The following is an 11,587-nucleotide window of genomic DNA, read 5'->3' on the forward strand; positions in this document are numbered from 1 at the left end:
GTGAAGTCACATGCAACACCTATTTACTGTAATTGGTATTATTCTCAGTTATCTGGATAACTGGATTGTGTGGACCAAATCTTGGAATAAATTACAATAAATTCAGGAAATAGAATTTATGATGTGGATCTAAGAGATGCTTCAGGACTGCACTTATTGCTTGGTTGGTTGGTGGCCCATGTGCAATTCAGTGGGGTCCTAACATAGGCTGTGGCAAAAAAAGGAAACAACTACTTGAAAGTAAGGAGCCTAATATGCTAACAAAAAAATCCTCGCAGGAATTCTTCTCTTACTTGAATGCATTTCTTCCCAGCTTTCTGGCCCCGTGGTTTTTCTGTTTTGTTTAGTTTATTTAGTTTGTCTTTTTGATCCCTGATAAATCTGAATTATAGTCACTCTGTGATCTGTGCTATGGAAGAAAAAAAAAAGCAAACTGTTTAGAATCCTTGTTTCAACTGGAATAACTGATTCAGCTTTGAAAATAATACGTGATCATTTCCTGACCAACAAAAGACCCCAAATCCTGTGTGACCCAAAAGGTAATATTTATGCAACAAAGATGCTTTGACTTGGTCTGCTGTCGCTAGGAACTAGATGGAAATACCCTGCTGTTTCTCTGAAGTATGATTGGCACGCTCATTGACTAGATAATCTCACTTAGTTTGCAAACGTTGTTAGGAAACCAGCAGATGTCATATCATATTGTTTTTAATGCTGTAAAGAGTCAGATGATACTGCACAGCATGTACTGCGCGGGAAGGAAGGCAGTGTACAGGCCTGGCTGCTCTGCTCGCCAGTCCAAATCAATTACGCTCTAATCAGGGCTGTTTCCGGAACTGGTCAGACAGAGGTTCAGAGTGAAAAGGAAAAATTGCTATTTCTCTCCAGATCCTGTTTGCATCAGTGGACTCCATCTGAGACACATCCTGTTTGACCTCTGGCGTAGTGGGGGAGGGGAACTGTTTTTGCTTGACTTTTGACTGTCACTGAAGTCTTCCACTTTTTTTTTTTTTTTTTTTTTTTTGAAAAACTCAGATTAACAATAAAACTCAAGACATCATTCTTGGTCTGGAAGGATACATATTCTAGGATCTTCGTGTTTCTCAAAGTGTGGTCCCTGGTGCATCAAAACCATCCTCACCCCCAAAGATGCTTATTTAAAATACGGATTTCTGGCCCTATCTTCAGATAAAGCCTCTGGAAGAAGGCTTGGGAAACTGTTAAATCTAACAGATGTCCCAGGTAATTCTGAAGTGCAATCAAGTTCAAGAATTTGCTGCAAGAGAGAAACTGCTCAATCCCAGGTTCCTCATCTCAGGCTGCTGACTCGGGCCAGACCCAATCCCCCTGTTTATCCTCTAATGATGGGAAAATTGTTTTGACTGTGCAGCATCTAGAAGTAACCACTAAGAGGGATGCCTCTGCTCACAGGTATGGTAATGCTTTAGGACACCACTGCCATGCATCCCTGGAGGGTTATTACTGAGGGGGGTGGAGGGTTAGTCTGTTATCAGGTAGGGTCAGCCCAAAGGGGACTATCAGACATGACAGGGTTCTCACCAACCTGTGTCAAAAAGAGAAGAATAGGGCAAAGCTAAATTTTTTCAAATTATTTCATGATTATGTCAGGCATATCTTATTGGTGGTATTAATATTTTCCTTTGAATATTTATTTTCGATTTATTTATTTACCTCATATAAAATTCAAAATGCACAAAGACTGCCTATCTTGATTATACCCCACCCCAGAGTTCTAGTTCCCAAATTCAGAAGCAGCCAGTGTTACTGATTTCTTATCCTTCAAGAAATATTCTATGCATATAAAAGCAGCTACATTTATTGATGCTTATTTTTAATAAAGCAGGTAGCAGTCCACATGTTTTTTCAATTAATAAGATCTTATAGAGATACTTTCATGTCAGTACATTTCTGGAATCTTTTTTTTAAATTAATTTATAGTGATGATATATTGCAGTTGGTCATTTTTTTAGTGTCCTAAAGATCCCACACGCACATGCACACACACGTGCACACACATATTTGGCAACTCTATATAGGCTCCTCAAAAGGTTTCTAAATGTTATCTAGTCCATGAAATCTGAAAGCTGAAGCCACTGGCACAATACAAGCCGTTTTAGAATCAACTGGATCTAAATTTAAATCTTAGTTCTTTCCCTTTCTAGCTCTAAGTATTTAGCTAAATTACTAATTACTCTGAGCCAGCTTCCTCATTTACCAAAACTAGGGGTGAGGTGGGAATTAAAACCTCCCTCATGGAGTGGTTGGTGAGAATTAAATAAATATTGAATAAAAAGGACCTGAGATCTCGAAGCTGGTGGATTATCAGTGGGACAAGGCAAGGCGTTAGAGTGTTGCCAAGAGACAAGTGCTGCAGAGAAGTTAGGGAAGATAAGACCTGGAAGTGTTCATTGACTTTGGCAGTCAGAAGATCAATGAAGATTCCGCCCCAGAGCTCAGCACAGTGCTGGGAGCAGAATCCAGACCTAGAAGGAGGGTGATGAGGGGGCAGGTGAGGAGAGACAGAGGGGTTGGGGTTGAATACACACATCATATTTGAAGCTATGGACTGTATAGTCCAGTCTCAGAGTAGGCAAAAGTCTTGGTCAGAGAAATACTCTCTGGCTACCAGGAAGAAAATTCAGAACTCTTGTCCTTTATCTGCATTTTCTGGAAACCATGAAGGGGATATATGGTGCAGAGTGATAATTTCTTTATATCCTGTTTCTCTCTCATGTATTTCCCTCATAGTCTGCTGCTATCCTTGTGCTTCTTTCACAAAAACTCCTTCAAAAGTTCTTTACTACTAGTCAATATGCCTCTTCTGACGAGTTATAAAAGAGAAGATAAAATTTAACAGATGAGTATGACTGCTGAATCATTAGATTGATATTTCTTTTAGTTTCCAGTGTCCTGGAGCAGCTAGAAGGAAAAGCCTGAAATTGTGGAACTGAAACCCAATCCAAACTCTGAAATCTGTTCTATAACTACTTATTACAATGTACTTAGAAATGTATTGCTTGTTTGTATATATGTTATATTTCACAATAAAACATGTTAAAAATAAATATACATATGCCTCTTCCTTCTTTACCCCTATCCCTTCTGATCCTGTATTGAAAAAACCCAAAGAGCCATTAGCCTTGCAATCACAGGGTTGTTTTCAGAGAGAAATGATTCACACGGGCTGGAAGCTTCATGTTTCTCAAAGTGTGGTTCCTCATGTATCAGAACCCCCAGAGCATTTGTCTAAAACGCAGATTTCTGGTCCTACCTTGAGATAGTCCCGGGAAAAGGGCTCAGGAAGCCACGGTCCCACGCTTTGGCTGGCAAGAAGAGAGAAAAGAGTGGGAATCCTGCTGCATAATACTCGTGTCCCTTCACAAATGAATGAATGATGGGTTAAATGAAACCAAAGTTAAGCCAATCCAAGCCCCGGTCAGTGTGCAGAGACCCATGGGATGTGCCAAGAAATGTAACTGAGCAGCATCTCAAGGAGGCCATGAGCATGTGGGTGCCACGGCAAACGGTGCAGGTAGCAGGAATGAGGGAATCTCAGGCACCTGGCTAGACCAGTGGGAGTGAGGTTTGGAGACAGAGAGCATTCTAGGGCCTCTCCAGTAACATTGTTATGGCAGCCAGTTGCTCCCTCTGCATGCAGAGCTGGCATTCTTGGCCCCTGAACCAGGCTAACTTCCATAGTTCACTACTCTCTTCCATTTCCGATTAAGCCATCCACAGCTAAGGCCTAAATGGAATCTGCTGGGAGAATTGCAGGCATCAGGCCCAGCATCCCAAGGTAAGCACATGATGAGCAAAAGAAGACGGAAGTCATGGGGCAGAACCACTTGCTTTGCTCTGAAAGCATTCCACGCTCCTTGGAATAGAGGCCAGTCCCAGCCCCTCCTCCCTGCCCTCATCTCCAGGAAAAGTACAGCCCAATTTGAAAATGTAGAAGAATGGAGGATTTGACCTTCTGTTAAGCATGGGTGCTTTCAAAATGATTCCCTGATTCACTCAAAGGTGCAGTGCAAATTATTGGGTTCACATGTTTCGCCAAATCAAATGAAAGAGGAGGGCCGATCTGAAAAAGTCACAATTCTCTTTTACACGGAGAACTAAAATTAGGAGAGGCAAGGCTGTGTAGGCATGGAGTTGCTGAGAGGTTTTAGGCTTTGAGATTAGACCGTGTCACATTCTGACACCATCAATTATTATCTATATGTCTTTGAGCACGTTGCTTAATCACACTGAGCTATAGTTTTCTCATCTGTAAAAATGAGGGCAATAATCATACCTACTTCAGAACATTGCTGAGATCATGCGTTGGGGGCACTTGACAATGACACAGCCAGAGTGTGGGCTCAGGGAATAGTTTCTATTGTTGCTACTAGGAGTTCTTGGAGAACCAGATTCCATGGCTGTGCAAACATTTTTTTTTTTTTTTTTTTTTTTTTTTATTAACGGAAAGAAAAAAAAGAAATTAACACAACATTTAGAAATCATACCATTCTACATATGCACTCAGTAATTCTTAACATCATCACATAGATGCATGATCATTGTTTCTTAGTACATTTGCATCAGTTTAGAGGAACTAGCAACACAACAGAAAAAGCTATAAAATGTTAATATAAAGAAAAGAAATAAAAGTAGTAGTAATAGTAAAAAACAACAACAACAAACAAACCAACAAGCAAACAAAAACAAAAAAAAACCCTATAGCTCAGATGCAGCTTCATTCAGTATTTTAACATGATTACTTTACAATTAGGTATTATTGTGCTGTCCATTTTTGAGTTTTTGTATCTAGTCCTGTTGCACAATCTGTATCCCTTCAGCTTCAATTACCCATTGTCTTACCCTGTTTCTAACTCCTGCTGAACTCTGTTACCAATGACATATTTCAAGTTTATTCTCGAATGTCCGTTCACAACAGTGGGACCATACAGTATTTGTCCTTTAGTTTTTGGCTGGATTCACTCAGCATAATATTCTCTAGGTCCATCCATGTTATTACATGGTTCACAAGTTTATCTTGTCTTAAAGCTGCATAATATTCCATCGTATGTATATACCACAGTTTGTTTAGCCACTCTTCTGTTGATGGAGATTTTGGCTGTTTCCATCTCTTTGCAATTGTAAATAACGCTGCTATAAACATTGGTGTGCAAATGTCCGTTTGTGTCTTTGCCCTTAAGTCCTTTGAGTAGATACCTAGCAATGGTATTGCTGGGTCGTATGGCAATTCTATATTCAGCTTTTTGAGGAACCGCCAAACTGCCTTCCACAGTGGTTGCACCCTTTGACATTCCCACCAACAGTGAATAAGTGTGCCTCTTTCTCCGCATCCTCTCCAGCACTTGTCATTTTCTGTTTTGTTGATAATGGCCATTCTGGTGGGTGTGAGATGATATCTCATTGTGGTTTTGATTTGCATTTCTCTAATGGCCAGGGACATTGAGCATCTCTTCATGTGCCTCTTGGCCATCCGTATTTCTTCTTCTGGTAGGTGTCTGTTTAAGTCTTTTTCCCATTTTGTAATTGGGTTGGCTGTCTTTTTGTTGTTGAGTTGAATAATCTCTTTGTAAATTCTGGATACTAGACCCTTATCTGATATGTCATTTCCAAATATTGTCTCCCATTGTGTAGGCTGTCTTTCTACTTTCTTGATGAAGTTCTCTGATGCACAAAAGTGTTTAATTTTGAGAAGCTCCCATTTATTTATTTCCTTCTTCAGTGTTCTTGCTTTAGGTTTAAGGTCCATAAAACCACCTCCAGTTGTAAGATCCATAAGATATCTCCCAACATTTTCCTCTAACTGTTTTATGGTCTTAGACCTAATGTTTAGATCTTTGATCCATTTTGAGTTAACTTTTGTATAGGGTGTGAGAGATGGGTCTTCTTTCATTCTTTTGCATATGGATATCCAGTTCTCTAGGCACCATTTATTGAAGAGACTGTTCTGTCCCAGGTGAGTTGGCTTGACTGCCTTATCAAAGATCAAATGTCCATAGATGAGAGGGTCTATATCTGAGCACTCTATTCGATTCCATTGGTCGACATATCTATCTTTATGCCAATACCATGCTGTTTTGACCACTGTGGCTTCATAATATGCCTTAAAGTCAGGCAGCGCGAGACCTCCAGCTTCGTTTTTTTTCCTCAAGATGTTTTTAGCAATTCGGGGTACCCTGCCCTTCCAGATAAATTTGTTTATTGGTTTTTCTATTTCTGAAAAATATGTCGTTGGGATTTTGATTGGTATTGCATTGAATCTGTAAATCAATTTAGGTAGGATTGACATCTTAACTATATTTAGTCTTCCAATCCATGAACACGGTACGCCCTTCCATCTATTTAGGTCTTCTGTGATTTCTTTTAACAGTTTTTTGTAGTTTTCTTTATATAGGTTTTTTGTCTCTTTGGTTAAATTTATTCCTAGGTATTTTATTCTTTTAGTTGCGATTGTAAATGGGATTCGTTTCTTGATTTCTACCTCAGCTTGTTCATTACTAGTGTATAGAAAAGCTACAGATTTTTGAATGTTGATCTTGTAGCCTTCTACTTTGCTGTACTCATTTATTAGCTCTAGTAATTTTGTTGTGGATTTTTCTGGGTTTTCTACATATAGTATCATATCGTCTGCAAACAGTGATAGTTTTACTTCTTCCTTTCCAATTTTGATGCCTTGTATTTCTTTTTCTTGCCTAATTGCTCTGGCTAGAACTTCCAACACAATGTTGAATAATAGTGGTGATAGTGGACATCCTTGTCTTGTTCCTGATCTTAGGGGGAAAGTTTTCAATTTTTCCCCATTGAGGATGATATTAGCTGTGGGTTTTTCATATATTCCCCCTATCATTTTAAGGAAGTTCCCTTGTATTCCTATCTTTTGAAGTGTTTTCAGCAGGAAAGGATGTTGAATCTTGTCAAATGCCTTCTCGCAAACATTTTTTTAAATAAACTTTTTATTTTGGGATAATTTTACATTTACAAAAAAGTTGCAAAGACAGTCCAGAGAATTCCCATCTACTCCTTACCCAGTTTTTCCTAATATTAGCACCTTACATTACCATGGTACTTTTGTCAAAACTAATAAATCAACTTTGATACCTTACTATCAAGTAAATTCAACACTTTTTAATTCAGAATTCACTAGTTTTTCCACTAATATCCTTTTTCTGTTCAGATTGAATCCAGGATACCACATAGCATTTAGAAGAATGTTTTTTAATTAGCAAAACACTCAACATTATTAATCAATCGATCAATTAGTGACTCCATCTCAAAGCCTAAACATGCCTTTCTAAAGCATTTGAGTGGTCCTGAAAATCGTTTATTAACCTAAGTCATTTTTGGGGGCAAACTTGGTGACCTATTAATTGGCATAGTAAATCCTTTTTGCACGGTTAGTGAAATAGTCAAATACAGGTTGGTATCTACCTGAATTATCACAATATTCTACTTACAGAGATTTAAAGTTAATATAAGAGTTTTCTATATATGGAATGATATTATACAAAGAGATACAGTATCTGACAGTTAATAGGTGTTTTTTTAAAAATGCTCAGCTGAATGTAAAAGGGAGTTCAGATGTCCTGACAGCTTGATCTCTTTGCGAGCACTGTTAGGTGTATTTTGCCATGGGCTGGCTCTTGTTTTGAATGATCTCTTGGAGCCTGCCTTTGCCTGTGCACATAGAACCTGTTTGCACAAGACTGTACAGAATCTGAGCAAATAAAACTTACTGTTTGGCAAACCATGAATCTATCTACTCTCTTTCACTCAGCAAGGGTTGTCCCTTGGGGGGATCAATTTTGATGTTGAAAATAAATCACATTTACTGTTATCTCTGAAGAAAAAAATATTCATGCAGGTGAATTTGATTCCTGAAATTTAATTGAGGCTGCTGATGTTTGTAATAAACAATATGAACCAGAGAGTATGAGAAGCACCAAGGTGACTCTGACAAAGAAAAAAAGAAGAGAGATAAGTATCTAGAAGCCAAGAGCTTCATGTGTGACCAGGTGTGTCTGTCTGCGGCCAGGTGACAGGTCACTTCGAGGTCACTTTGGGGAAGGTCTGGTGAGGGTGTAGCTTTGAACACCAGTGCACACTGCAGCATTGCATTCAGAGCATTCATTTAATCATTATTTTATTTAACTTAAAATACCTATCAAATGGTGCAGTCACTATGGAAAACAGTTTGGTGGTTCATCAAAAAAAATTAAACATGGAATTACCATATGTCCTTGCAATCCTGCTTCTTGGTATAGACCCAAAAGAATTCAAATCAGGGGACTTGCCAGAGTGATGCCCCGATGAATCCCAGAGTGATTTGATCAGTAAGTGGAAAAGTATTTGCAAAGTCCCCTTCAGGGAATGGTGAAAACGGGGGAAAATTCAACTTTCCCAAGTTGGATTTTTGATATTCTCACAAGCAGTGCGGACAGCCAAAGCTATAGGCTGAGCCCCCAGTCTTGGGGTTTGTTCATATGAAACTTAAACCCACAAAGGATAGGTCAAGTCTACTTAAAACTTAGGCCTAAGAGTCACCCCCAAGAGAGCCTCTTTTGTTGCTCAGATGTGGCCTCTCTCTCCAGCCAACACAACAAGCAAACTCACCACCCTCTCCCTGTCTACGTGGGACATGACTCCTGGCAACGTGGGGCAGAAATCCTAGAATGAGCTGACACTCAGCATCAAGGGATTGAGAAAACCTTCTCAACCAAAAGGGGGAAGAGTGAAATGAGACAAAGTGTCGATGGCTGAGAGATTCCAAACAGAGTTGAGAGGTTATCCTGGAGGTTATTCTTACACATTAAGTAGATATCACCTTGTTATTCAAGATGCAATGGAGAGGCTGGAGAGAACTGCCTGAAAATGTAGGGCTGTGTTCCAGTAGCCATGTTTCTTCATGATGATTGAATAATGATATAGTTTTCACAATGTGACCGTGTGATTGTGAAAACCTTGTGTCTGATGCTCCTTTTATCTACTTTATCAACAGACAAGTAGAACATATGGAATAAAAATAAATAATAGGGGGAACAAATGTTGAAATAAATTTAGTTTGAAATGCTAGTAATCAATGAAAGGGAGGGGTAAGGGGTATGGTATGTATAATAATCTTTTTTTTCTGTTTTCATTTTGTTTCTTTTTCTATTGTCTTTTTATTTCTTTTTCTGAATTGGTGTAAATGTTCTAAGAAATGATCATGATGATAAATATGCAACTATGTGATGATAGTGTGAATTGTTGATTATATATGTAAAATGGAATGATCATATGTTAAAAAGATCTTGTTCGTTGTTAATTTTTTTAATACATAAATAAAATTTTAAAAAATCAGGGGACTTGAACAGATATTTGCACACCAATGGTCATAGCAACATTATTCACAATAGCAAAAAAGGTGCCACCAACAGATGAACAGTTAAACAAAATATGATATTTACATACAATGGAATATTATCCGGCTGTAAATAGAATCAAGTGCTGATACACACTACAACATGGATGGACCTTGAAAATATTACATTAAGGGAAAGAAGCCAGTGACAAAAGACCATATATTATATGATTCCATTTATATGAAATATCCAAGTGCTTTAGTTTCCTAAGCTGCTTAAAGCAGTAACATGAAATGGCTCAGCTTAAGCAATGGGAATTTATCTACTTACAGTTACAGTCTGGGGACATGTCCAAACCAGGTCATTATTAAGGCAATACTTTCTTTCCAAAGACAGGCTGCTGTCGATCCCAGACTCCTCTGCCACATGGCAAGTCACCTGGCAGTATCTGCTGGTCTCTCCCTTCTCTTCCAGGATTCGCTGATTTCAGCTTCTTGCTTCTGTGGTGCACTCTCGCTCTCTTCCTCTCTCCTTCTCCTTTTCTCCCTCTCTACCTCTCTCTATATAGTCATTCCATTTATAAAGGACTCCAGTAATAGAATTAAGTCCCATCCTGAATGAAATAGGCCACACCTTAATGGCAGCAGCCTCATCAAAAGATCCTATGTACCATGGGTGCCCACCCACAGGAGTGGATCGGATTCAAGAAAATGTTTTTCTGGGGTGCATACAGCATTAAACCACCACACCAAGTATATAGAGACAGAAAGTGCTTAGTGGTTACTTAGGGCTGAGAGAAGAATGGGAAAATTAGTAGTTTGTAGGTAAAGGGTATGGGATTTCTTTTTGAGGTGAAAAAAATGTTCTAGAATTGGTTGTGATGTTGGGTTACTCTGTGACTGTACTAAAAACAATGAATTATACACTTCAAATTGACTAATTGCATGGCATGTGAATTATATCTCAATAAAGCTATTGCAAAAAAAAAAAATCTCCCCCAAATAAAACGAAACAAAGCTTTGCTGCAAACTCACATAATCAGCCAGAATCCCATCGAAGCAGTACAAGGGACTGAAGCTCTGGCACCAGAACCTTAGCCCTGACAAGTAGTAACTGGAACCAGGCACAGGCACAACTTCTCTGTGTTTCTATTTCTTCCTCTGTAAAGGGAGATAAAAATAGTTACCTAACTCATAGAGTTGTTATGGTGGTACTGGTGGTACTAACTCACTAAGTGAGTTAAGACTCAAAAAGTATTTTCAATGATTTCCAGCACCTCGTCAACACTCTATATGTGCTAGTTTTGGGAAGCCAAGAAAGAACCATGTTCCCAGAGGCAAAGGGACTAAAAAGCAGAGTATCAGGTCCCTGATATAAAATTTTCCTCCTATATATATATATATTTAAGTAAGTTGATTAATGGAGAAAAGCGGTAAGTAAATAATCGTACAGGTGGCTCAAAGATAAGGAGGTATTCAAACAAGGAAGTCTGAGAAGCCCTGATCCGAGTTACTTTGGGCCCATAAACTCCATGCAATGCCTCTTCTGAGTTTCGTTAGACGGTGAAAATACTTTCTAAGGGGAAAGGGACAGGTTCCAACAATACTTTCTGGTTTAGAGGAAAATAAAATAGAAGTATAAATGCAGGAGTACTTTGAAGAAATTGTTGACGGCTATGTAAAGTTAAAGAAATTATGTCTGGGGCTATAGCTACCCTGGTACCAAATGTGCTACGCAGCTGTGCCAACAGACGCCTTGTGCACAGGTCTGAGGGCTGGTTCAGCTCTTGAGACTTTGTTCACTTACCTCTTTGTCAGACAATTTCCAAAATTGCAGGCTTCTTTTGTTAGATACAGCGCTGGTTTCTCTTTGCTTTTTAATGAACTTTTGACCTAAATTGCATTTCCCATCTCCAGTCACTTAGTGAGAGGTCATTAATAACTGGTGAAGCACACAACATGCACACATACACACACATTCACAGATTACATTTTCAGGCCAATCGAATTACAGAAGGAACCAATTTGACAAGTTATTGAATTAAAACGCAGAGAAAAGAGAGATGGATTTTAATTGTTAGCTGTTGGCATGACAACTTGATATGCTAGAGAGTAATATGTGCTGAGTTCACGATGTTGAAGACTCTGACAAGTTCAAGGCTGGGGCTTGCCTCTAAATCTTGTTGCCAAGGTAATGCAACATAAGGCCAGAGT

The sequence above is a fragment of the Tamandua tetradactyla genome, chromosome 13, assembly GCF_023851605.1.
Source record: "Tamandua tetradactyla isolate mTamTet1 chromosome 13, mTamTet1.pri, whole genome shotgun sequence".
NCBI lineage: Eukaryota > Metazoa > Chordata > Mammalia > Pilosa > Myrmecophagidae > Tamandua > Tamandua tetradactyla.